The sequence below is a fragment of the Megalobrama amblycephala genome, linkage group LG22 (genome assembly GCF_018812025.1).
Source record: "Megalobrama amblycephala isolate DHTTF-2021 linkage group LG22, ASM1881202v1, whole genome shotgun sequence".
Classification (NCBI taxonomy): Eukaryota; Metazoa; Chordata; class Actinopteri; order Cypriniformes; family Xenocyprididae; genus Megalobrama; species Megalobrama amblycephala.
The window spans coordinates 20,901,901-20,927,376 of NC_063065.1; the positions used below are offsets into that span (position 1 = coordinate 20,901,901).

The 25,476-nt window shown below is 35.3% G+C and overlaps 1 protein-coding gene across 3 annotated transcripts in view; it reads left to right on the plus strand.

Annotated features, from left to right (window-relative positions):
* Positions 1–52: 52 nt before the first annotated feature.
* The window catches only part of eya1 (EYA transcriptional coactivator and phosphatase 1), a 137,201-nt gene continuing 111,777 nt past the window's right edge, over positions 53–25,476 (plus strand). For 2 of the 3 annotated variants that reach the window (XM_048174188.1, XM_048174192.1), the window contains exon 1: positions 53–357. The gene's annotated coding sequence lies outside the window, so the exon portion shown is untranslated. Of the gene's footprint in view, positions 358–3,173; positions 3,296–25,476 lie in introns of those variants that run through there. The other variant, XM_048174189.1, reaches the window with a different exon arrangement.

Sequence of the window (25,476 nt, forward strand, 5' to 3'; positions counted from 1 at the left end):
CAGTAAGTTAACTGCAGCCAGCAACGTATTGCTCGTGCTGCCACTAGTACGCAAGTAACGCACAAGACAACATTTAAGGCCCAATGGCGAAGTTCTTTTCTTTTTTTCCGCATAGAAGTAAAAAAAGAAGATGGAAATACCTTTGCAGCAATATCCTGGCGCCATGCGAGCAGCTGAGAGCAAAGTTTAGATGAATATGTAAATATATGCTGCGCGGTTTTCCTGTCAGAGCCTCAATATTAACACAACAAAAATGGCAGCGGTAAGAAAACAGCAGCTAAGAAAGCATCTGATCGTAGAGATGTGGATATGTTTGCACCAGCTCTGCAATTCACCGGCATCGTGTCAACAGATGAGGTAATTAAAACTACTGTTATGATAGTTTGATTTAGTATTTTTGAGACTATAGACTATTACAATAGCCTACAGAATGGGTCTTTCGGCATTATCCGATTCCTGAACACTGAATAAGCATTATTTTCATGTGTCTTTGATCAGAAGAGAGGCTTTCGCATAAACGTTACGTCCGTTTGAATTTCCCGGCAAAACCGTCCCGGTCCTTCACATAAAATCTCTTCTGCAGACTTTCATAGACAAACGTCATAGGAAATCGGGGAAGGTCTCGTTTTTTTTTTTTTTTTTTTTTAAGTTTCGTCACAAGCTGTTCACAAATGATGCCCCATAATGTATTATTTTAGTTTATATTAAAATAGCCTAGCGAATTATGCCCTCAACAACTTTTCTTTTAAGAAGATACAGTTCTTGAAATGCCTGGAATCACATAAAAGTCTATCTATCTATCTATCTATCTATCTATCTATCTATCTATCTATCTATCTATCTATCTATCTATCTATCTATCTATCTATCCATAGATGATAGAGTCAGCAATTAATTGTATTAAATAAATAAATAAAGATTAAATAATAATTTAAGTAGATATAAATATATTTTCATGACTAAAGGTAATTTATTAAATATTTTTGCTTTATACATCTAAAAATAATATCTATCGCACTCAACTCAGCCAAAAGATTGAAATAAAACTAATAATAAACATATAACAAAAATACAAAGAACAAAACGGATAAGGCTCACTGTTTATTTTTGTGATTCTTCTACCATCAGTTTTATTAAATGAACAGTTTTATACATCGCCAGCAGAGGTCGGCATTGATCTACAATAGGCCTACTCCACAATACGCCTCAGCCTCAAACTTTTGACGCTCTGTCAGTAAGTCTTTCTATTTCATTTGAACCTTTATGTTTTCCTAATTTACTCTGAATGATGAAAAAGTTATTTCAGTCAACGCAAAACTTAGCAAACTCCCTTTCTATAGACCTGCTGGTGTGTGTTTGTATTGAGAGCAAAAATGTCCAATAGATTTAATTAAATTCTTGAAATAGTCTGTATGTTCAGCCTTCCTTTTCTCAGGTGGAACACATTTTCATTAATATGGAGCTGTGTTTTCAGGCATTAACCCATAAGCACATCCAATTTTTTGTGTACCCAAAAACACATTTCAGAGACAAAAATTTCCATGAACAGGAAGGAACTGTAGGTCCAAAGCCAAACAGCACAGTTCACTGACCATTTCTTTGTAGTTTAACCAAAAGCACTAAATGCAAACCCACGGCGGGCCAAGATTCAGAGAACAGTCTTTGAGGTTATGAAAGACATTCTGAGCCTATTTGTTACCTAATATCCATTCACTCAACAGCAAAGAGGAAGAAAATGCTAAATAGGACCTATTACTTTGATAATCAGTTTAACATCTACTTTATTTTGGTTTCATTCAAAACACGTAGGTCATGTCTTGTTAGCTTTATCTTTTAATCTACGTTTTTTTTTTTAAATCACAAAATAGCACCATAATTTGTAAAACAAATCACTAAACTGACTGATAACATGCATAACTGAAGCATAGGCCGGAAAGCATCCAAAATACCCATTTAAGAATTTATTTTAGTACACTTTATTTGCATCTTTACTGTAGATTTTAATTACAATACATATCTTTAAAGGCTGTTTTCTCAAAATGAGTTATTTTCTCATGCACTGAGTCAGAAATCTCTACTTCAGCAGAACTTACATATTCCAACCTTTCCAGTTTTATTCCTATCGATATTCTAAAGGTTTATACAGAGTGGTTTGTTCATATATCAATCACCTGATTTAAATAACATTTTATGGTTATTATTTTATTTATTTTTTTTACTTTTTTTTAAGTGCTAAAGCTATCCAAAATCCCTTCTGTAAAAAAACGTTTAGTCTAATATGTCAACAGAATGAAACAAGAATTTTGAACCTGGCTTCAATACAAAAATAACATGACAAAAATAAAAAAGTCCATGTACTGTACTGTACTGTAATTACCTGGGAAGGTATGGTGATATCTATAAGTTAACATTTGTACCCTATTTCCCCTAAATAAATATGCTGACAAGAAATATTGATTAGATTTAAAAATATTTAATAATTTTACCTGCATATTATCTTATGCTTCCACTTAGAAAAAACTATAAATAAAGCATAAATAAATAAATAACCATTAATCTCAATATTACTATATATTATATATCATAATATATTATTATATAGGCTGTCGTATATTTTAATACATACAGCGTTGACCCATGAAGACGGCAAATATAACAAAATCACACGGCATGATTGACCAATCAGAATCAAGTATTCCAGAGAGCCATATAATAGAACGTTGTATATTTACACTGGCAAACCAGCAAACCTTGGCACATTCTTCCTTTGAAGATGGCTTTCTTTTCAGAGTGCCAAGTCACTACCCTGTGCTCAGTGTAATCCATAACTACATCCAAATTGTAGTGTCATGAAACATGGCAGACTGTGAGAAAGTTTGGTGGCGCGCTGAAGGTCACTGCGAATATTACAGGGTTTGTGATCTGCTTGGCTGGAGACTTCCTGCTGGGCTGGGGGGGGAGATGACACAGTTTTCTTTTAGGCAGGTGATAGAGTTTCAGCACAAGAGCAAGGCGCTCTATCTCCCGAGAGAATGGAGCCTCTTTGTGGCTGGATGTGCTCACAGAGGAAGGTCAAACCAGGGAAGGGAGGGGTGATGAGGTTGAGCATTGACAAGAAAACATTTCATCAGATATTCCCCTCTCTTCTTATTGATTCTTTGCCCACTCAGACCTTTCTTTCTCTCTTCTCCATTATTTTCGAAGTTCGAGGGGTGGCGCTGGCAGCGTCCGTGAGCGTTTTCATACAGTGGCCTGATTAGGAGTGTGATTCGGGATACTGATATTTTCTCGCAAGGTATGTGTTATTCTCTCCTTGCTGTTTACAAGAAAAGGGTGGGAACCGCAACCATTGTGGACTGAACAAAAGGGTTTAGGAGAGCTCCTGAAGGGCATTGTTGTTCACAACGCCGCGCATTTTACTAGTCTCCAGGGCTAAGGTGTGTTTGGGAATAATGTCACCTGTGAAAACGTTCCAAGTGTCGATTTTCACAACACAGAAATGGCACAAAATATAATAACTGATGCTACGGACAAACAGTACTAACAGTACAGAATGCTAAAACCATACTGCATTGTGAGCCATTTGGAATTTAATTGAGAATTCTTTTGAAATTACAGTTACAATTACAGAATTTGAATTAAGGCACCAAACAGAATTGCCGATTTTAATATACGGAAGTAAAATTCACTAAAACTCAAAGAAATATTAATATAATAAGTGCATATGCAATATGTGCACTCTAAAAATGCTGGGTTAAAAACAACCCAAATTGGTTTGAAAATGGACAAACCTAGTGACTGGGATGTTTTAACCAACGCTATCTCATGACCAATTCGTACATATTTTATATTTTATTTTACAATTCGTATGAATTTGTACGATTTGTCTAAACCCCAGTGATGGGTAGCTTTAGGGGCGGGGCTTGGGCTAGGTCATTCGTATGAATTCATACGAATTTGTCAACTCGTAAAATACGTACGATTTATCAAAAAACGTATGAATTTGTACGAGTGAGGTCATATGAATTAGTACGAATTAGCCACCTTGTAAAATACGTACGAATTGCCTTGAGATCAGGTTGGTTTTAACCCAGCAAATGGGTTATTTTAACCCAGTGATTGGGTTAAATATTTACCCAACATATTGGGTAGTTTTATTTAACTCAACTATTGTTTAAAAATTACTGTATTGCTTATTATTATTATTAAAAACTGATTTTTAATTTCCAACTTATTTTGTGTTCATTTTAAGGCAGCCATATAGTAATTTTTTGAACAATAGTTGAGTTAAATAAAACTGCCCAGCACATTGGGCAAACATTTAACCCAACTGCTGGGTTTGTCCATTTTCAACCCAACTTGGGTTGTTTTTAACCCAGCATTTTTTTGTCTATAATATTTAACTATAAAAAGGAAGGTTTGTCAAGCCAAACTTTGAATGATGGCTTAAAAAAAGTTTTTAAAACATTTTAAAACAACTTCTTTATAGGTTTTATAGACCTTATGGACATACTGTACAAATGATGCAAGGATAGTTCATCCAGAGCTGAAAATTCTGTCATCATTTAGTCCGTTCCAAACTTGTTTGACTTTCTTTCTTCTGTGGAACACAAAAGATTATATTTTGAAGAATGTTTTTGTCCATAAAATGAAATATAATATAAACAAAATGATATTTGTCTCAGTGTTTTTTGTCAATGAAAGTCAATGTGGTCCAATGTTGTTTATATCTTTGTTCAAATATCTTCTTTTGTGTTCCACAGAAGAAAAAACGTTATACAGGTTTGGAGGAGCATAATTTTTTGCCTTCCATGTACTTATCAAATTTATGAACCCAGGTGGACAAACACTCCATTTCCCAGAATGCATACCTGCTGAAGTACTCTGAATTGTAAAATTCAACTTCCTTTAATTCTGAATCAAATTACAGTTTTGCTTCCTGTGTGTTTCGGCCAGCCAATTCAAATTCCAATGCTAAGTCTTGAACAATCGCCCAACCCTGGAACCAAGATGTTTTTGTAGTCATTTATAGGACACAGGTACATCCAGGATGGGTGAGGTGAGTCAAATCTGAGAGACACCTGCTTTATGAAATACGAACTGCAATTCTTTCTCTTCTTTATGGGCCAGTTTCATTACAAACATCTCCTGAAAAGCTTTCACGCAGTGAGCCATTTCCCCTCCAGACACATACTTTCTCATCCATCAAGTGATGCTATAATGACGGCCACGGTTTGACAATGGGGATAATATTTTTTCTCCCACAATGGCTTTTGGTTCCCTCCTTTTGGCGAGATTCTGGCTACTATAAATACTCCCCGTTCCCATCGCTGTGGTTCACAGACACTGCTCTGAGTGAAGATGAGGCCTAGTGTGGCTTCAGGCCTGAGCTGTCAGCGCTCCACAGGGATTAGTAAGTCACAGTCACTGTATTGTTCTCCAGGCTACAATGGGCACATGGAGCTCTGGTCTTTGTCTCGAAGTCTGTTGTGAACTTCAGAGAAGGTAACAAAGGTGTGACACACCTGTGAATGTGGATTAAACTCTTTTTTCCTCTCTCGTTCCTGTCTTTTCTCAGATTCATGGCTGTAGCCTTTAGCTATGTCCACCACATCAAACAAAGAACTTTCATAGTCATGACTTCCTCAATAGTCATTTGGTTACAATGAGATATTACGGTTATATATTACAATTACACCCTTTTTATACATTCTACTGACATTTGTGACGGTGGGCGCTCAAGTGATTTATTTTGAGGTGACGTAGCGTTCAGACAGGGAGGGAATGAGGTTTTATTTAATGACACTGACCACCTCTGTGGTTAATTAAATCAATATCACACCCTTACTTCAAATTCCAGCCAATCCATTTGGAGAACAAAAACAAGTTTCCCACTAATTTTTTTTCCCCCAACCATCAGTCTTATTTTGACAAGTCAGGAATAAGCTATGACTTCAAAAGACAGAAATATTCTGTCATAGGTTTTGATGGAGATGTCTAAACAGCTTGGACGTTAATTCAGCGTTGTGTTTTTCTCCACGGTGAACTTTTAGTGACCGCATCAGAGATTTCACGGATATCAGGTGCAATGTGTAGTCCGAGGAGATTGTGTTTGACAAATGAATTGTAATTACTCAATTCCATTTCTTTAAATGGTCAAACAAATGACTCAGTTTTAAAGTTTCACTATTATACAAACAGAGAAAGAAAGAATATATACATATTTAAAACTTAATGAGTACTATAGACAAAACCAAAAATTCCAACATTTAAGAACTATCAGGAAAAAATGAGAAAATCATGGCAAAATTGAAGATCGTTCAATGTTTGACTTGATATTACCACACCATAAACAATCATCAGTTTCATAATTAGGGTTTCTACAACTATGTGCAGTTTTGGGCCTGTGGACTTTTATAAAATAAACTCTCTTAAAACTCTGTTTCACACTCTCACTAGTTTTTAATTTGTCTACTAACAATGTCCAACAGTAGATATACACACATTACAAAATAATTTAGACATTTTTTCCTAAAAAGTCAAGAACATTCCACCACATCTTTGAAATAAAATGGCTAATTTCATGGATAACACTTTATAAATATGCATAGTTAAATACACTACTGCTCAAAAGATTTGGGTCATTTATTCTCTTACGTACGGAGCCCCTTAAAGGGACATGGAGGTGGAAAAAATATGAGATGGGAGGAAATGCTTTTGCGTTATCTCGCAAATGTTTTGCATTCCCCCGAGACACTTTGCGCTCGCTCACAAAACCTTTTGCGTTCGCCCGAGACACTTTGTATTCGCTCACAAAATGTTTTGCGTTCCCCCCAGAAACTGCGTTTCCTAGCAAAGTTCCTCGGCGGAACGCAAAAGTTTTTGTGAGGGGAAAAATGTTTCTTGGTGGAACGTTAAACATTTGAGAGAGAAAGCAAAAACATTGACAAATTTTTCCTCCATCTCATTTTTTTCCCCTTCACCATGTCCCTTTACCATGTCCCTTTAGGAGCTTCGTACTTATGCCCACTAAGCATTTATTTGATAAAAATACAGTAAAAACAGTAATATTGTGAAATATTATTGCAATTTAAAATAAACTGTTTCCTATTTTAATATATTTTTACATTTTATTTATTCCTGTGATGCATAATTTTCAGCATCATTAGTCTTCAGTCACATGATCCTTCAGAAATCATTCTAATATGATATCTATCAAGAAACATTTCTTATCAATGTTGAAACAATAGTGCTGCTTAGTATTTTTGTGGAAATTATATAATTTTTTTTCAGGATTCTTTGATGGATAGAAAGATAAAAAGAACAACATTTCTTTTAACGCATCCATGCTGAATAAAGGTATTCATTTCTTTTTAAAAAAAAAAATCTTACTGACTCCCACCTTTTGAATGGTATATTTAGAAAAAAATTTGCAAAATTGTTCATAACAAAAAAAAAAAAAAAAATATATAGATCAAAACAGATTTTTTTTTTAAACATTTTAAATATGTAATAATTCACATTTTTATTATGAATTTTTATAAAGTAACATTGAAATCTGGGTCTGGGACAAGAGTAAAGCAATACAATCATTAAAAAAAAAAAAAAAAAAAAAAAAAAATATATATATATATATATATATATATATATATATATATATATATATATACATGTATATATATACACACACACATACACACACATACACACTCGAAAAAAAAAATCCATAAAAATAGGACAAAATGTTACATAAGAGAATTAGGGCCAAGCAATAATAAAAAAATAAAACCATCTCGAGATTAAAGTTGTTAAATTTCGAGAAAAAACTCGCTAAATTTCGAGAAAAAAGTCAAGATAAAATGTTGAGAATAAACTCGTTAAATTACGAGAAAAAAACTCGTTAAATTTCGAGAAAAAAGTGGAGATAAAATGTTGAGAATAAACTCGTTAAATTACGAGAAAAAAACTCGTTAAATTTCGAGAAAAAAGTGGAGATAAAATGTTGAGAATAAACTCGTTAAATTACGAGAAAAAACTCGTTAAATTTCGAGAAAAATATCGAGATAAAATGTTGAGAATAAAGTCATTAAATTACGAGAAAAAAGTCGAGATAAAATGTTGAGAATAAACTCGTTAAATTACGAGAAAAAAACTCGTTAAATTTCGAGAAAAAAGATGAGATAAAATGTTGAGAATAAACTTGTTAAATTACGAGAAAAAAACTTGTTAAATTTCGAGAAAAAAGTTGAGATAAAATGTTGAGAATAAACTTGTTAAATTACGAGAAAAAAATCGTTAAATTTCGAGAAAAAGTCGAGATAAAATGTTGAGAATAAAGTCATTAAATTACGAGAAAAAAACTCATTAAATTTCGAGAAAAAAGTGGAGATAAAATGTTGAGAATAAACTCTTTAAATTACGAGAAAAAAACTCGTTAAATTTCGAGAAAAAAGTCGAGATAAAATGTTGAGAATAAAGTCATTAAATTACGAGAAAAAAGTCGAGATAAAATGTTGAGAATAAACTCGTTAAATTACGAGAAAAAAACTCGTTAAATTTCGAGAAAAAAGTCGAGATAAAATGTTGAGAATAAACTTGTTAAATTACGAGAAAAAAACTTGTTAAATTTCGAGAAAAAAGTGGGGATAAAATGTTGAGAATAAAGTAATTAAATTACGAGAAAAAAGTTGTTAAATTACGAGGACAAATTCGTTAAATTACGAGGACAAATTCGTTAAATTATGAGAAAAATGTCATTAAATTTCGAGAAAAAAGTCAAGATAAAATGTTGAGAATAAACTCGTTAAATTTCGAGAAAAAAGTCGAGATAAAATGTTGAGAATAAAGTCATTAAATTACGAGAAAAAAGTCGTTAAATTTCGAGAAAAAAGTCGAGATAAAATGTTGAGAATAAAGTCATTAAATTACGAGAAAAAAGTCGAGATAAAATGTTGAGAATTATCTCGTTAAATTACGAGAAAAAAACTCGTTAAATTTCGAGAAAAAAGTCGAGATAAAATGTTGAGAATAAAGTCATTAAATTACGAGAAAAAAACTCGTTAAATTTCGAGAAAAAAGTTGAGATAAAATGTTGAGAATAAACTCGTTAAATTACGAGAAAAAACTCGTTAAATTTCGAGAAAAAGTCGAGATAAAATGTTGAGAATAAACTCTTTAAATTACGAGAAAAAAACTCATTAAATTTCGAGAAAAAAGTCGAGATAAAATGTTGAGAATAAAGTCATTAAATTACGAGAAAAAAACTAATAAAATTTCGAGAAAAAAGTGGAGATAAAATGTTGAGAATAAACTCTTTAAATTACGAGAAAAAAACTCATTAAATTTCGAGAAAAAAGTCGAGATAAAATGTTGAGAATAAAGTCATTAAATTACGAGAAAAAAGTTGAGATAAAATGTTGAGAATAAACTCGTTAAATTACGAGAAAAAAACTCGTTAAATTTCGAGAAAAAAGTCGAGATAAAATGTTGAGAATAAACTTGTTAAATTACGAGAAAAAAACTTGTTAAATTTCGAGAAAAAAGTCGAGATAAAATGTTGAGAATAAAGTAATTAAATTACGAGAAAAAAGTTGTTAAATTACGAGGACAAATTCGTTAAATTACGAGGACAAATTCGTTAAATTATGAGATAAATGTCATTAAATTTCGAGAAAAAAGTCGAGATAAAATGTTGAGAATAAAGTCATTAAATTATGAGAAAAAAGTCATTAAATTACGAAAACAAATTCGTTAAATTACGAATTTGTTCTCATAATTTAACGACTTTGTTCTCGTAATTTAATGACTTTTTCCTCGTAATTTAATGACTTTTATTCTCAACATTTTATCTCAACTTTTTTCTCGAAATTTACCGAGTTTTTTCTCGTAATTTAATGAGTTTATTCTCAACATTTTATTTCGACTTTTTTCTCGAAATTTAACAACTTTAATCTCGAGATGGTTTTATTTTTTTATTATTGCTTGGCCCTAATCCTCTTCCGTAAAATATACTGTATTAATTTAACAGAATTTTACGGGTTTTTTTTGTTTTTGTTTTTTACAGTCGTTTTACCAGTATTTAAAATTTTGCACTTCATTGAGTTGTGTTTTGGGGTTAACAGAAATGTCCGTAAAATTACTGGATAATGTCCAGGTAATGAGCTGCCATTACTTTTTCAGTTATTCAGTTATTTTACAGATTTATTTTTTACAGTGTATATATGTTTATATATACTGGGGAAAAGGCATGGTGAAAAGTTTCCAAAACATTTTAATGTGATCTTCATTGAACAACAACACCTGAGTCATATCTAAAGTCCAGAATATTAACAAGCTCTTTTGATGAGTAAGTAAACACCTAGAAGCCGGAAGACACCTAGCAACCACATAGCAATACTCTGGAAACCAAACCAACATTGAAACACTCTATAAACAGTGACTTTCAAATGTGACTGGATACGTGGGCCATATTTTTGAGGTCAGTCTCACCTCAGCGTAGACGGTCACTGTCCTCCATTATGCATATTGTGAGTCATCAGCTGTATGTCTGTCTCATTAACATTTGTGTGACATGCACTAGTTTGCAGGCAATCATCTTTTATTCACACATGGCCATGAATAACTTATCAGAGACTACGACAACGTCATATAAACTGCACGCGATACATTGTATATCTCTGTGTAAGCGATGGGCCTAAGGCTTGGTGGTGTGACCCCACGTCTTACTGAGGCCTATGGGCCATGGAAGGGTCACAATGGGAGCACTTGACAGTGCAGCCAGTTAGCAACCACTGATGGATCTGCTACGTGCCTCTCAGACCAGGAGCCTCTTGGGCTGATAGTGTATCGGATGGCCTGTTAATTATACTGACTTCAAAAGAGCAGGCGCTGATGTCTGAGTGTGTCACTGTGGGTGACCGAGTGTTCCCATGACATGCGTCTGTGTGTGGACAGGTCTGTTGTTGTGAATGGGCCATAGGTGTGCGATTTCTACCTGTGTGGGAATTCAGAAGTCATCTGGATTAGCTTGATTAGTGCGTCATAATCCTACAGGATGGGATGGTCTCTTTCCCGTCCCATTGTCTTTGTGGTAAGGGTAGTAACCTGACCAGAGGAATTTGATGACAGCTGCTAACCACAAAATTAGGGTTCTACCTAAGGGGCGACACGAATATTGCCATATGTAGATTAAATTAGCCTATTATTCACTGCTGGCTTGGTCACTCAGATATTTGTCACCATCTCCGAGTCAGCCATGAATCATTGATGTCAACCAAAGTCGTCCATCTTCATTAGAAAGGCACCTGGATTGGGACAAATCAGTCACATACACATCTGGGATCTAAGAAGGACAAAAAACAAATTGGCTCATTGGAAAAACATGCTTCTACCTTAATTTTTGCAAAACTCCAAAAAACTTACACACAAATTATGATTTAGTTTTTTCTGGTGAAATGCATGGTGAAAAGTTTCCAAAACAGTTTTAATGTGTACAGAGCCCTGCACATGACATGCAGGAAAAAAAGGATATCGTTCCCTCAATTTACTAAATCGTGTGCACGATTAACTAATTCGTTCCCTCGATTTATAAATAGTGCACATGAATTACCAAACGAATTAATAAATCGTGCACACGATTTAGCCTACATTTTTTTCCAGTGTGTCATGTGCGGGGCTCCATAAATGTGAACTTAATATAACAACAGGCAAAAAGCTGAAATGTGTTTTAGAAAGTCTGAAGACATTTTTTTTTAACCTATACATACAATTGACTGCAGTTTCCAGTTCATTTGAAATAAACACTAGTGGCAGTAGAACAACAACAACCTTTTATTCCTTTTCACACAAATAATGTTTAGGGGGCAGATTATCTATTCATTATATAAAACCATTTTTCTCTTCAGAAAATTTTGGACTAACCCACTCAATTCATATGAATTAGTTTTATGATCTCTTTAGGAACTTTTGGAAGCGTCAAAGTGGTAGTCACATATGTCTATGGGACAGAAAATGTCTCGGGTTACTTGTGTAACCCTGGTTCCCTGAATAAGGGAACAAGACGTTACATCATATGTCGTAGCGTCGATAGTTCCCATGAAAGGGAATGTCTCGGGTTACTTGTGTAATCCTGGTTCCCTGAATAAGGGAACGAGACGCTACGTCATATGACGTCATATGACGTCATATGACGTAGCGTCGACAGTTCCCATGAAAGGGAAGTCAGATTTCATCTGATCTTCATATGTGTTCGAAGATGAATGAAAGTCTTACAGGTTTGGAACGACGTGAGGTTGAGTAATTAATGATAAATAATTTTTGGGTGAACTAAGGCTTTAAATTAACGTGTGTTTTTTTTTTTTGTGCCGTTCCTTTTAGAATACTATTGTTATGACCTATAATACTACTTGAAAACACTTTTACCACAGTACATGATTTGGAAACCAATACATTTTGACATTTTCATCACATAATCCGCTCCATATTTATTGGGAATTGCTGCTTATATCAGAAATGTACAATAATAAATGCACAAAAAACATTACGATGTCCAGAAATCAATTTCAGTAGTACATTGAGTTTAATTTATTGACACTCATGTTTAATGTGATAGTTTCATCCTTATCTCTACTATTATACAATATATTGTTAGCGTCAAGAGTATTTTACATTAGTGAATAGATATGTAAATCCGCATCAAATGTTTGTGCGTCGTATAATAGACTGGAGGTAGAATTTTTGTTAAGTGTGTCAGAGGTTCTGAGTTCTAATCCACCCTAATATAGTTTTTTTTTTTTTTCATTAAAACCAAAGATGATCATCCGTGATTGTATATCAAGAGCAGGGACACGTTTGTGTGCATTTCGTTTTGAGATTTCACCGGAAGGAATAGAGAGTCTCCACAATGGCGTTAAGTGATAGATTGAAGCGCTCATAGGCAGCGAGCACTCAGCATGATTTAAAAAAAAAAAAAACACATTCTAGTGCCAGATCGCCTCTTATTTAACACAAACGAATGAATTGCTAATCAACTGGAGATGTTTCTTTTACATTAGTTACATCCGTACCGTAAGATGTTTCAAAAAGTGGTGGGGACATGTCCCTTCGCAAATTAGGCCTATGCTCATTTGCTATTGCTCACACTATTGGTTAAGTTTAGGGTTGGGTTTAGTGTAGGTAGTACGTAATTTCAAACATGATACAGCATTAACCTTTTAGCTTCAGTCACTGGACATTTCACTTTGAAAGTGTCGCGAAACACGTGCAAGAAGCAAAACATTTATTTTGCAGAAATGTCACCTCAGGCACCTATTTCCAATGAGACTGGTTTGCTAACAAAAACAACAAAAAGGGTGAGGTTTGTGTCAGGACAGTGTTTTAACAGTAGCCTTTCAATTCGAAAGTGTTGGGAAACCTGAAAGAAGCAATGTAATATAATTCTGCAGAAATGCCGCAATGTGTTTTAACAGTAGCCATGGTGGTGTTTGCATTGTGTAATGTGTGTAGCCACTGCGGCAAGGGCAGGATGGACAGAGTTCCCTGACCTCCTCTCTGGTTTGGGACCTTAGGGGCCCTTAGGGGTCCTCAGATCAAAGCTCAAGTCAGGGGATGAGTGAGCAGAGATGAGGACTGACTGTTTGCCCAGCAACTGGTGCAGAAAGAGACAAACAAAAAGGTCCAAGGCTGCTCAGAACCTATACTGACAGATAGCTAATACAGAGAGGACCAGCAAGGCCATTCATGACAAGACACAGAGAGATTGATTTAGACTACAAGAACACATTTTCTTCAAATTTCTCTTTTAGTAGATGTGATTCCATTCAATATGAGAAATATTAGAAATACGGTATATATTACATTATTAAATGTACACTTTAAAGTAAAGGTTCCAAAACGGGGTTTTTGCAGCAATGCCTGAAGAACCATTTTTGGTTCCCCAAAGAACTAAAGAACCCTAAAGAATTTTTTTCCACTATAAAGAATGTTTTGTGCAATGGAAAGGTTCCATGGATGTTAAAGGTTCTTCATTCATTTTTAAGAGTGTCAGACAGTGTTATTGCCATTAAACTAAACTAAAAACTAACATGACTGAAATAAAATTAAAACTAATCAGAAATTAATTTTAGTTTTAGCATTTCATAAGCATTTATATTTCAAATTTCCTCCTGCACTAAACGCAAAAGAACATTTTAAATGGTACCAGTTTGTACATTAACTTTCCGTTAATCAGCCTAAAAATACTAAAGATAAAACAAAAATATAGCCTACTAATTAACCTGAAACGATAAAAAACTAAGAATGATAGAATTAAAAAGTAATGAAAACTAACCTAATTGAAAAGACAAATAAAAAATAAAAACGAACAAAAATACAAATAAAAAATAATGCTCTTATGTTAAAAATAAAGTGGATAGTAGCCAAATATCTGAACAAATTATTCAGTCACATGACTTTTTTGATGCCCATCTAGGAATTTATTTAGTAAATATGTTGCCATTGCAGTTTATGCACTTTAAACAAACAAACAAACAAATAAAGATTGCACTGTTTATGTAAAATCCAATAAATTAATAAAATATAATATTAACTCCAGATGAATGGGTATTTAATCCTGTCTAATCTATTTCCTTTCACCCTTTCATATTCTGGCCTATGTTCAAGTTATCTTTAACAAAAACTTTCTTTAAAAATCATTCCCATGAACATGGAACAAAAGCGTAATACCCCGAATCCTCAACTGAAAACGAAAGATTTACGTTAACTGTCTATAGAGTCTTAAACAAACTTCACTGTCTATTTCATACCCCACAATTCTCTGGTTCCCCAGGCTTTTTTTTGCTTCATTCACTGGCCTTTATTCCTCTGATGGCAAACAAAAAGACACTGTATTCCCTCATGATTCATGACAGCTTACTTTCCTCTCTTCACTTTACAAGGTGACAAACTGTTACCATCATCTCTGTGTGGCTGGTATCTATGTGAACTGTGTCTCCCTATAGATCCATATGAAGTGTTCATATGAGCTCCTGCGAGGACTCTAGGTCTCTATGCCTTTTCCACATGTCCGATGTGGGCTTAATTACTCCGCTCAGCTGTGCCTTCCGCCCACGGCTGTCTGCGTCTGTGTGGGAAAAGAAAGGCTATGGGCTGACAGCCATGGCATAACTCTCTCTGTTTCACTGTGGTACAAATGCTGTTTATGAAATTAATGTGATTGATGGCAAATCTTAGATGCATTGTTGCTCAGTTTCACCCATGTTCTTATTAAGCAAATGCTAGAAACATTGGACATCACCTTTAACGAGTAAGGAGTGAAACTCAACGTAATCGCAGCAATATATCTGAAATGTCACAAAATAAGAAACGCAACACTCTCTGTGCATTTAATACGCAGACTTTGGTGCAGCTTTGACAGGCTCTCGCTCGGGATTCTGGGAGAGTGGTGAGATAAGATCGGACCGTGACCTTTTCCTTCTGATTGGACACACACACACATACACGTGCCCTTCTTCTTGGCACATTCAGCACTGGGTGGCACCCAAGAGCCAGGTTGAATAGGTATTGGGTTGCACATGGATTCTGGCTCACATGTTTTAGCAATTTCCTCTGCCTTCTGTGAAATTATGCAAATATTTTAGTCCCGTTTCCTTGAGTCTGGAACAGCAATTAAGACTGTCTGTTTCACTTTATGACGGCCACTGAAGTCACTTGCAGACAGCCTTCATGGGATGTGAGGATTTATGCCAGTAATGTCACAAAGGTGAAACCTATTTAAGCCTGGAGGTTCAATAGGTGAGGAATGGAGAGGTTCTGCTACACTTTGATAAACTTCACCACTCATGTAGAGTTGACCTGTACAGATATCTTAGTCTACTGTGTCTGAATGAAACACAATCTTAATGTGATTATTAGCAGCTTCAATTTTGTTGCAATGATAATTGGAAATATTATTGAGCATATCTCAAATTAAGACAATAGATTAATGTAAACAATACAAAAGGTTCTGGGTTTAGTAGAAGCTAAGCTCAGTTGACAGCATTTGTGGCGTATAATGTTTATTACAAATATTAATTTCCACTCTCTTTAAAAAATAAAGCAAAACTTTATTTTAAAAGTTAAAGTGAATCACTTACACTGGAAACGAATGGGACCATTTTTTTAATGTCAAATATCACTTTTTTACGGAAGAGGATTAGGGCCAAGCAATAATAAAAAAATAAAACCATCTCGAGATTAAAGTTGTTAAATTTCGAGAAAAAAGTCGAGATAAAATGTTGAGAATAAACTCATTAAATTACGAGAAAAAACTTGTTAAATTTCGAGAAAAAAGTCGAGATAAAATGTTGAGAATAAACTCGTTAAATTACGAGAAAAAACACGTTAAATTTCGAGAAAAAAGTCGAGATAAAATGTTGAGAATAAACTCGTTAAATTACGAGAAAAAACTCGTTAAATTTTGAGAAAAAAGTCGAGATAAAATGTTGAGAATAAACTTGTTAAATTACGAGAAAAAACTCGTTAAATTTTGAGAAAAAAGTCGAGATAAAATGTTGAGAAAAAACTCGTTAAATTTCGAGAAAAAAGTCGAGATAAAATGTTGAGAATAAACTCGTTAAATTACGAGAAAAAAGTTGAGATAAAATGTTGATAATAAAGTCATTAAATTACGAGAAAAAAAGTCGTTAAATTATGAGAACAAATTTGTTAAATTATGAGAAAAATGTCGTTAAATTTCGAGAAAAAAGTCGAGATAAAATGTTGAGAATAAACTCATTAAATTATGAGAAAAAAGACGTTAAATTACAAGAACAAATTCGTTAAATTACGAATTTGTTCTCATAATTTAACAACTTTTTTCTCGTAATTTAATGACTTTATTCTCATAATTTAATGAGTTTATTCTCAACATTTTCTCTCAACTTTTTTCTCGAAATTTAACGAGTTTTTTCTCGTAATTTAACGAGTTTATTCTCAACATTTTATCTCGACTTTTTTCTCGAAATTTAACAACTTTAATCTCGAGATGGTTTTATTTTTTATTATTGCTTGGCCCTAATCCTCTTCCGTACTTTTTCAATGTAGCCACAAAATGTAAACAATTTCTTAACATGATTTTAGTGTGAAAACAGCATTTACTAATGTTTTATAACTAATCTATCACTGCTAAGTTATAATTAATTTTAAAGCTTTGTTGCCATGACAGTGCAATAAATAAATCATAAAATGACTTTAAAAGAGATTATTTAAAGGGTTAATTCACCCAAAAATTACATTTCTGTCATTAAGTACTCACCCTCATGTCATTCCAAACCCGCAAGACCTTCATTCGTATTGTTGATGAAATCTGAGATTTTTTTTGTTATCTGCCATAGAAAGCATCGAAATTACCACATTCAAGGTCCAGAAAAGTAGTAAAGACATTGTTAAAATAGTCAACTTGACTACAGTGGTTCAACCTTAATGTTATGAAGCAACGAGAATTCTTTTTGTGCGCAAAAACAAAACAAAATAACGACTTTATTTAACAATTTCCGTCAGTGATTGCATGCAGAGCTTCCTTGTTTACGTCCGAACACCGGCTCAGTATTGGCCAATGCTGTTCACGTGAGCAGCACGATGCATCCGTGTGATGTTGACGCAGGAGCCAGCAAATAATAAGTCGGCGTTCTGACGTAAAACCTGGAAGCTCTGCACTGTGTTCACTGTGTCAACTGCGTAGGAGACTGACAGGGAAGAGGAAAAATTGTTGAATAAAGTCATTATTTTTTTTTTTTTTTTTGCACACAAAAAGTATTCTCTTCACTTCATAACATTAAGGTTGAACTACTGTAGTCACGTTGACTATTTTAACAATGTCTTTATTACATCTCTGGACCTTGAATGTGGTAATTTCGTTGCTTTCTATGGGAGATAAAAAAAAACCTCTCGGATTTCATCAACAATATCTTAATTTGTGTTCTGAAGATGAACGAAGGTCTTGCGGGTTTGGAACGACATGAGGGTGAGTAATAAATAACAGAAATTTCATTTTTGGGGGAACGAACCCTTTAAGCTTAATAGACAATACACAAGTTTTAGCGTTTTTATAAAATTATAACTTTCACAATTCTGCTTTTAAGTTCCTCACTGTAACCTTGATTTAAAAAAATAAAAATAAAAATAGAAAACGACGGAAGGAGGTAATCAGCATTACGCCACAAAATCTGTTGATTGATCTTAACTCGTACTGAAATTGGAATATTCCTTTAAGTCTTCCTTTGGGAAACTGCTTGGTCTGTTACATCATTTAGAGGGTCTAATCTGGTCCAGAGGTCGTTAAAGTCTATGTAGAATGAGTTAAGTTCAGCTTATATATTTGATGGCTCCGAAAGCCAAAGCAGTTTCCATTTTCTTCTCTGAATGCTCCAATAAAGATCTACAGGGTTGAAAATTTCCCACCACACAAAGACGCTCGGACCTGAGTGTTGTGCTGTTGTCAGAAAGGGTTCTGCGGAATGAAATCGATGGAGGTCAGTGGATGAATATATCTCTCAGTTCAAAGGTGGATACTGAAGTGGCCCTCCACTACAAATTAATCTTGATCAGACCGAGACCTTTCAGGGAGCAAAGCATGTAATTGGATTAGTGAGCGTAACAACTCCATTAATTATCAAACAATATTGATCAAAGGCACGGCAAAGAATGGGTCAGCAGTGAAACATTATTATGAAACATAACCTGGAACAACAAAACCTCTAGGCAATGGATACTAACTTAAACTAAACATCTTGACAGCTTATTTCACTTTCAACATCAAGATACAAGATTAAAGTTTATAGATCTAAAATCATCTGCTCACCATATATTTTAAGTTTTTCACCAACTTTTTTATTTTGCTAGTCAATTTCAATGGTCTTGCATTGTGACAAACACAACATAAGTATAAGTAAGCCTAAATATTCAATTTAATCAATCAATTAATATAATAATGGCTGAAAACACAATACATGTATATTATTGATTAATATTTATAATACACTACCGTTCAAAGGTTTGTGCTTGGTAAGATTTTTTAATGTTTTTGAAAGAAGTGTCTTATGCTCACTTTGATTCTTTGATAAATAGAAAGTTCAAAAGAACAACATTTATTACAAATAGAAATCTTTTGTAACATTACAAATGACCTTGCTGAAAAAAAAGTACTGGTTTAATTTAAAAAAAAAGGAAGAATCCTACTGATCCCAAACTTTTGAACGGTGTATATTAAATAAATATTAAATGATTTGAAAAAATGCTGTTTAAAGAGATTTACTTCCAATTGGGATGTTAATTCAAATATGAAGAAACCCCTTGAGAGTCCATTTAGAAAAGGATTTGGTGAAAAGATTTTGGGCGGTATGTAAATTCAAGACCAGTCTTTTTGAAAATGCTTATATATTCAAATAGTATTTCTATCCATATTGTTAATTTTTTGGTAAGCTTTTATACTTTGAATACAAAGCATGTTACCACTGTAGACAGTCATAGAAATATTGCTCAAAGCATTCTGACCAGAAGACTAGGTTGGAGGTTGGTGGGTTATTTACCCCCTAAGCCGAAAGTTCAAAGGGGAGCCACCTATTTCTCTCTCTCCATCTCTCTCTTTTTCTCCAGGTGGTCTATAGCCACCTGTGTTTTCTTTGTGTGCTTGTCATCTGTCTTTGGAAGGCTTTGTTGGGTTGCCAGAGTGAGGACAAGTCCAGTACGGTTCCGATGATGGACTTTCTGTCCCTCTGTCCTGCCCCTCACAGGAAACCAGTGTTATAACCTTGAGATCCTCATCCAGTCCTCATCAAGAGCCTGGGAAACTACTTATGTGTTGTTTATTCTTTTGTGCGTAGGCCTGTGAATTAGAGGGTGGCGGCTCCGTTTTTCAACGTATGTTTAATTCTCTTCAAATATGCGGTTAGTTGAAAACCCTTTGGTTAGGAGTTCTCAGAACACCAGGGGACTATACAATAAACTTCTGTAAATTATGATGATGAGGATCAGAAATCATCATACTTAAAAACAATTCTAAAATTATTTCTCATATGCTGAAAGTGAGCGGTTGTAATCTGTGACACTGCCATAAATGATGTCTTGGAGGCATGTGTCTGAATGTGTGTGAAGAACTCCACATACAGACAATGTGTGTGCTGGGGAGGTGTCCAAGAGTGTAACCTGACCACGGCTATTGTCTTGGCCTTTTTGAGAGAGTCATCACTCACACACTCACACACTGCACTGATGAGCCACTCCTAATCACGGCCATTTTAGGAGCTGGAGGTATGAACATGAAAGGACTTATAGTGAGGATGAGCTGTTCTTGTGGGTTGCTCAGGGCAATGTACATAGCAAAATCCCCAGAGTTAAATCAACTCTGCTCAGATTACATATGGTCACTCTCTATATAGTGTCAAAGTAACATTGAAGAAGAGTTAAAGTTAATGAGATAATTAAGTGATTAATTAAGTTATGATTGAGCATTATTGATGAACACCTGCTGTTAACAAGCTAAATCACTGAAGAGAAACACAATAACTACAAATGACTTAGATGAAATCAACTGAAGATAAAAGACATTAAATCTCAAGATCTGAATAAACAACTCCACAAACAGCATATTATCTCATTAACTTTAACTCTGCTTCAATGTTATTTTAACTCTATGTAGAGAGGGACCATATGTTCTCTGAGCAGAGTTGATTTAACTCTGGGTATTTTGCTTTGTAGCGTCTGCCCTGGTAAAACGAGATAACAGGGTAAGGTAGCAAGTAAACGCAATGGAGAAAAACGGACCCACTTTATATTAAGTGGCCTTAACTACTATGTACTTACATTTAAATTAATAATTTGATACAATGTACTTATTGTGTACATACATGTTATTACATTGTACTTATATTTTAAAAACACCTGCATGTAATTACATCTGTAATTAATTTCTGTAATTACATTTATAATTACACTGTTGACTCATCCCTTACACCTTAACCCTACCCTTAAACCTACCCATTCCACCAAAGCTTTCCCTAACCTTACCCGTATCCCACCCCAAAAGCTGCAAAAGTGTTTTGCAATTCAATATGAACCCAATAAGTACATTGTACTTATTTTTTGATGTAAGTACAGGCCACTTAATATAAAGTGGGACCAGAAAAACAAGTTCAGGTTATAAGCATGTAAGTCAAGATTAATTACTTCCTGAGATATAACCTGTTTGCTTTTAAGAAAATTAAATCATTTAATTTTTTTAAAAGACTTTTTGTTATCTTTCTTATTTCCATAGTGTCTTTCCACTCAAGAACATCATAGCAATTTCATAGCAAGGGATAGTTCACCCAAAAATGAAAATTTGACATTTATCTGCTTACCCCCAGCGCATCCAAGATGTAGGTGACTTTGTTTCTTCAGTAGAACACAAATTTTAATTTGAATTTAGCAGTTGATCACACCACTGTGATTGTATGTGTAAAAGGGTTCAAATCGATCATTTTTGGGGTGTGGAGAGGGTACAAGTTGAAACTGAGGGGGCAAAAATCAGATCTGAGGGGGCAATGGTCCATTTTGCACCCTCGTGGCACCAGGCCTGCTACGAGGCATCAGAGGGCAGCACTGAAGGATAGAAGTAGAAAAGTAAACATGAAAAAAAAAAAAACATTGTCTGTGTCGCTTTCAATTAGAATTACAACTTCAGTTTCTATTATAAATCAGCTCTCCAGTGTGCTCATGTTTTTACACGTCTGAACTCGACAGACTGAACAGAAGAAATGAACCAGAGTTTTCCATGTCAAAGAAGGCAGAGCCACAGAACCACACCTACCTAATATGTAATTGCCACGGACCAATGGTAGATCAAAGGTGTTTACCAGCCAGAGCAAACTTTTCCAGAAAGTTTTCTTTGGCAAGCTGTTTTGAACTTCTTCGTTTTGACCTGAATTTGTTTGAAATGTCATCAAACCAGTTCCTTCTTCGGTTTTACTTGAAGTATATCAGGGCCTTTAGCAAACACCTTCTCTAGCATTGTATCAGCAAGTTCTGCAACTACTCATATTTCTTTCAGAACATGTAAAAATTTATTTTTATGTTTGCACACTTAAAATTACACAATTACACAAAAAATTACAAAATTACAAAATTACACAAAAACTACACCTTACCTCACATATTTAGATAAACAAGGAGACATAACAGATGGCACTTGTCTCTTTGTGGAGGTGGAAAACATAAAGTTATTTATGACCCACAGGATTTATTGTATAAAGATTTTAATGCAAAAGAAAAGGCATGAGAATCGGCTGTTTTTGTCAATTGTAAACTTTAAATGTTTGTGATTTTGACATATGTTTAAATGTTTTGCGACTTGAGCAACTTTCTGTATAAATCTATATATAAGTAATGATTTATGTTGTTTAAATTTAGTGTGTTTAAACGTGAATACATCTATGAAAGATTGTGTAACTGTACTGTGTACAAAGAGAATCCTAATGCTGAAAATCCATTTTCAGTAACAACTTTTGGATTTAAAATAAAAAAATAATGAATAAATGCTGTGTTTGTGCTATACAGCTGTGGATCAGTTGTACACTGTGAACACACCATACTGTATTTGAAAGGACATTGAGCATGTGCTGCTTCTGCACCACATAGGTACTACAATACGTATTGTATATGCACTGCAAATGGAGTATATGTGAACCTGGCGTAATTCCCAGGGGCGGGATCACTTAGTCACTTAGTGAATTGGGGGCCCTAAGCAATTCCAGGTATGGGGCCCCAACACACCAACTATGTACCCTTTTACCTTTCTAACCCTTATTTAGCCATTTCTTTCTAAACACTCAAACTTTTTTTCTTTTTTTTTTCTTGTAAACAAAGTGTATGTCAAATCTTAATGTAATGTAATCTAGCACTTCAGAATCTTGCCAGAAGTAGTAGGTCATCAGGGTACTTTTTGCTTAGTCTTTTATGAGTACTGTGAATTCAGACATACTTCTTTTGTCACATACTGTTTTTTCTACTACTATAGAAGTATATATATACTATAGTAGTATCAGTATGAGCGATTCTCGAGTCTCCAACTTAATGAACCAGGAAACATTGAGTTTTGCATATACCTACTGTTCCCTGAAGGAGGGAAACAAGGTACAACACATGACTATGGTATATAGTGCTCTTAAGACACCTTTATTCATGCCTGAAAGGCCAATGTCACAAGCCAACATGGGTGGACCTACCTGCCCACAGCTTATACATGAATGCGGTCTCATGCGCATTTCCCTCTTTCAGTCCAGCTCTTCAGTGAGACTCCAACTGTGCGGGGCTCAGAGATGTTTCCCTCGTACTGAGAACAGTAGTTATATGCATAACTCAGCGTTCCCATTCAGTCATTTCACTTGGTACAACACATGACTATAAGAGCCAACCATTTACTCTTGTATGCTATTCAAATAGCCTCCACAATCCAATGTGAAAGATGCCTAGATTAAAAAGCGGTTTCCCACGGACAGGGTTAGCAAAGCATACAAAAAGCTGGTCGGAAGAGTGCACAGCCTGCGTCTGCTCAATGTATCTGTGCAAAACTTGGACAGAGCACAAAGCATGAATTCTCCTGTCTTCTCCTGTCTCAGAGATGTTTGGCAGTGTGGTAGATTTTCCAAGACGCACCTGATTTAAGTTACCTGTTCCTGGGGCATCTCCTAATCGACACCCGAGCGTCTCCTAATCGACACTCAATAAATTTCCTGATCTTTCCAAGCGTCTCCAAATCTACACTCAATAATACTCTTGGGAACGTCTCCTAATCGACACTCAATAATATCTCGGTCAACGTCTTGACCCTCTTAAACCTTGTTCCCTAACCTGACTTGCTGCGCAGCAATAACCAGAGACTCCAGTTGTTGTCCTTTAAAGCTTTAATCACGGCCGGGAGAGTTCTCATCAATCCCAGAGAATCTCTCTCCGAACAAAGGAATACAGCAGGTTTTATAGGATTTCAGGTACATTTCACAGTGAGTATGGCATGATCTATTACTCATTAGCATCAGTCTTAATATGATTGGTTTAGATTTAAGAAAATCATCTTAGTTCCTCTGTCCCGCTTACTGGCGGAGTAAATTTAGATGAACTGAATCACAAGATCATCAAAAAATATCACCGGGTTAATAGTTCAGATTACTCGATAGGTTAAAACAATTTCTCAAAGACAATTTTTTATCCTTAGAAGGATGCTGTCTAGCCAGCACAGCAGAATTTTTCCACTTGTTACAACACTCAGTCCTAGTGACTATTTCTCAATTTCAAAGTTAGCTTATTAGGCCTGTAGAAGAAAAGAAATGTTAGTTCATTATTAATTCAAAAATTCCATCACAGCAGGCAGCTCAAACAAGAGGGCACTATATGCTCCCAACATGGCTTTAGGCTTATACGCTGCATTAGGATGCAACACCACTTTTGACCATCCAACACAAATTGGATGCACCAACAGCGCATGGAGGTCACTAACATGTTTCACTGATGCCAGCGTCAGCAGCAGGGCCGTTTTGTGACACAGCATCCTTAGCTCCAAGGATTCTAGCGACTCAAACAGAGGTTCACACACAGCCTCCAGAACTACAATCAGGTCCCATGACGGCACCATTGATTTTGTAATGGGCATAAGACACTGAGCCCCTTTAAGGAACCGAATGGCAAAGGGGTGCATGCGTGCCACAACATCATTAATGCCCTTATGACAAGTCAAAATGGCCAGCAAAAAAACTTGGGAGCGACCTTCCTCCAACATTTCCTGCAAAAAATCTGTATCCCCGCAATCTGGCATTGAAACGGGGAAGACCTTTCAAACATGTGCCACTTCAGCGCAAGCATTGTGACCACAACATTGATTGGGAGCCCCGCTGCCATCAGATTGTCCCTCTCCGTGGGTAGGCCCATGGAGACCACAGCTCTGACCGAGGGTGCAGAATCTGCCCACCTGCCTGGGACAGCAGGTCCCTGCATAGGGAAAGACACCACGGTGTCCCTGACAGCAGTGTCATGATGATCACGTACCATTTCTTCGCTGGCCAGTAAGGAGCCACCAAAATCAGTGACAGACCATCCCAATGCAGGGTGGATTGTATCAGTTCCACCAGTGGGAACGTGCACAGCAAGGTCCTGAGCCATGAGACAGGGCATCAACCCCCAGTGAGGCGCTCCAGTCCATGATCGAGAAAACAGTGGGCAGTGCATGTTTTCTGCAGATGCAAAAAAATCCCAGATATGCTCCACTATCCAAAGGTTCAGATGGCACTCCCTAAACTGTGTGTTCACCGCCCAATATAAAGAATGTCCGTGCCAATTGTGACAGTGGAAGAGAGCGAGTACTTACTTGCCTGTATACGACACCACTACCACTGTTGTGTCATCCATTCTGACTAACACAGGATAAAGTGTTTCAGTGCCAGAAGAATCTCCTGTAGTTCCAAATAATTGATGTGA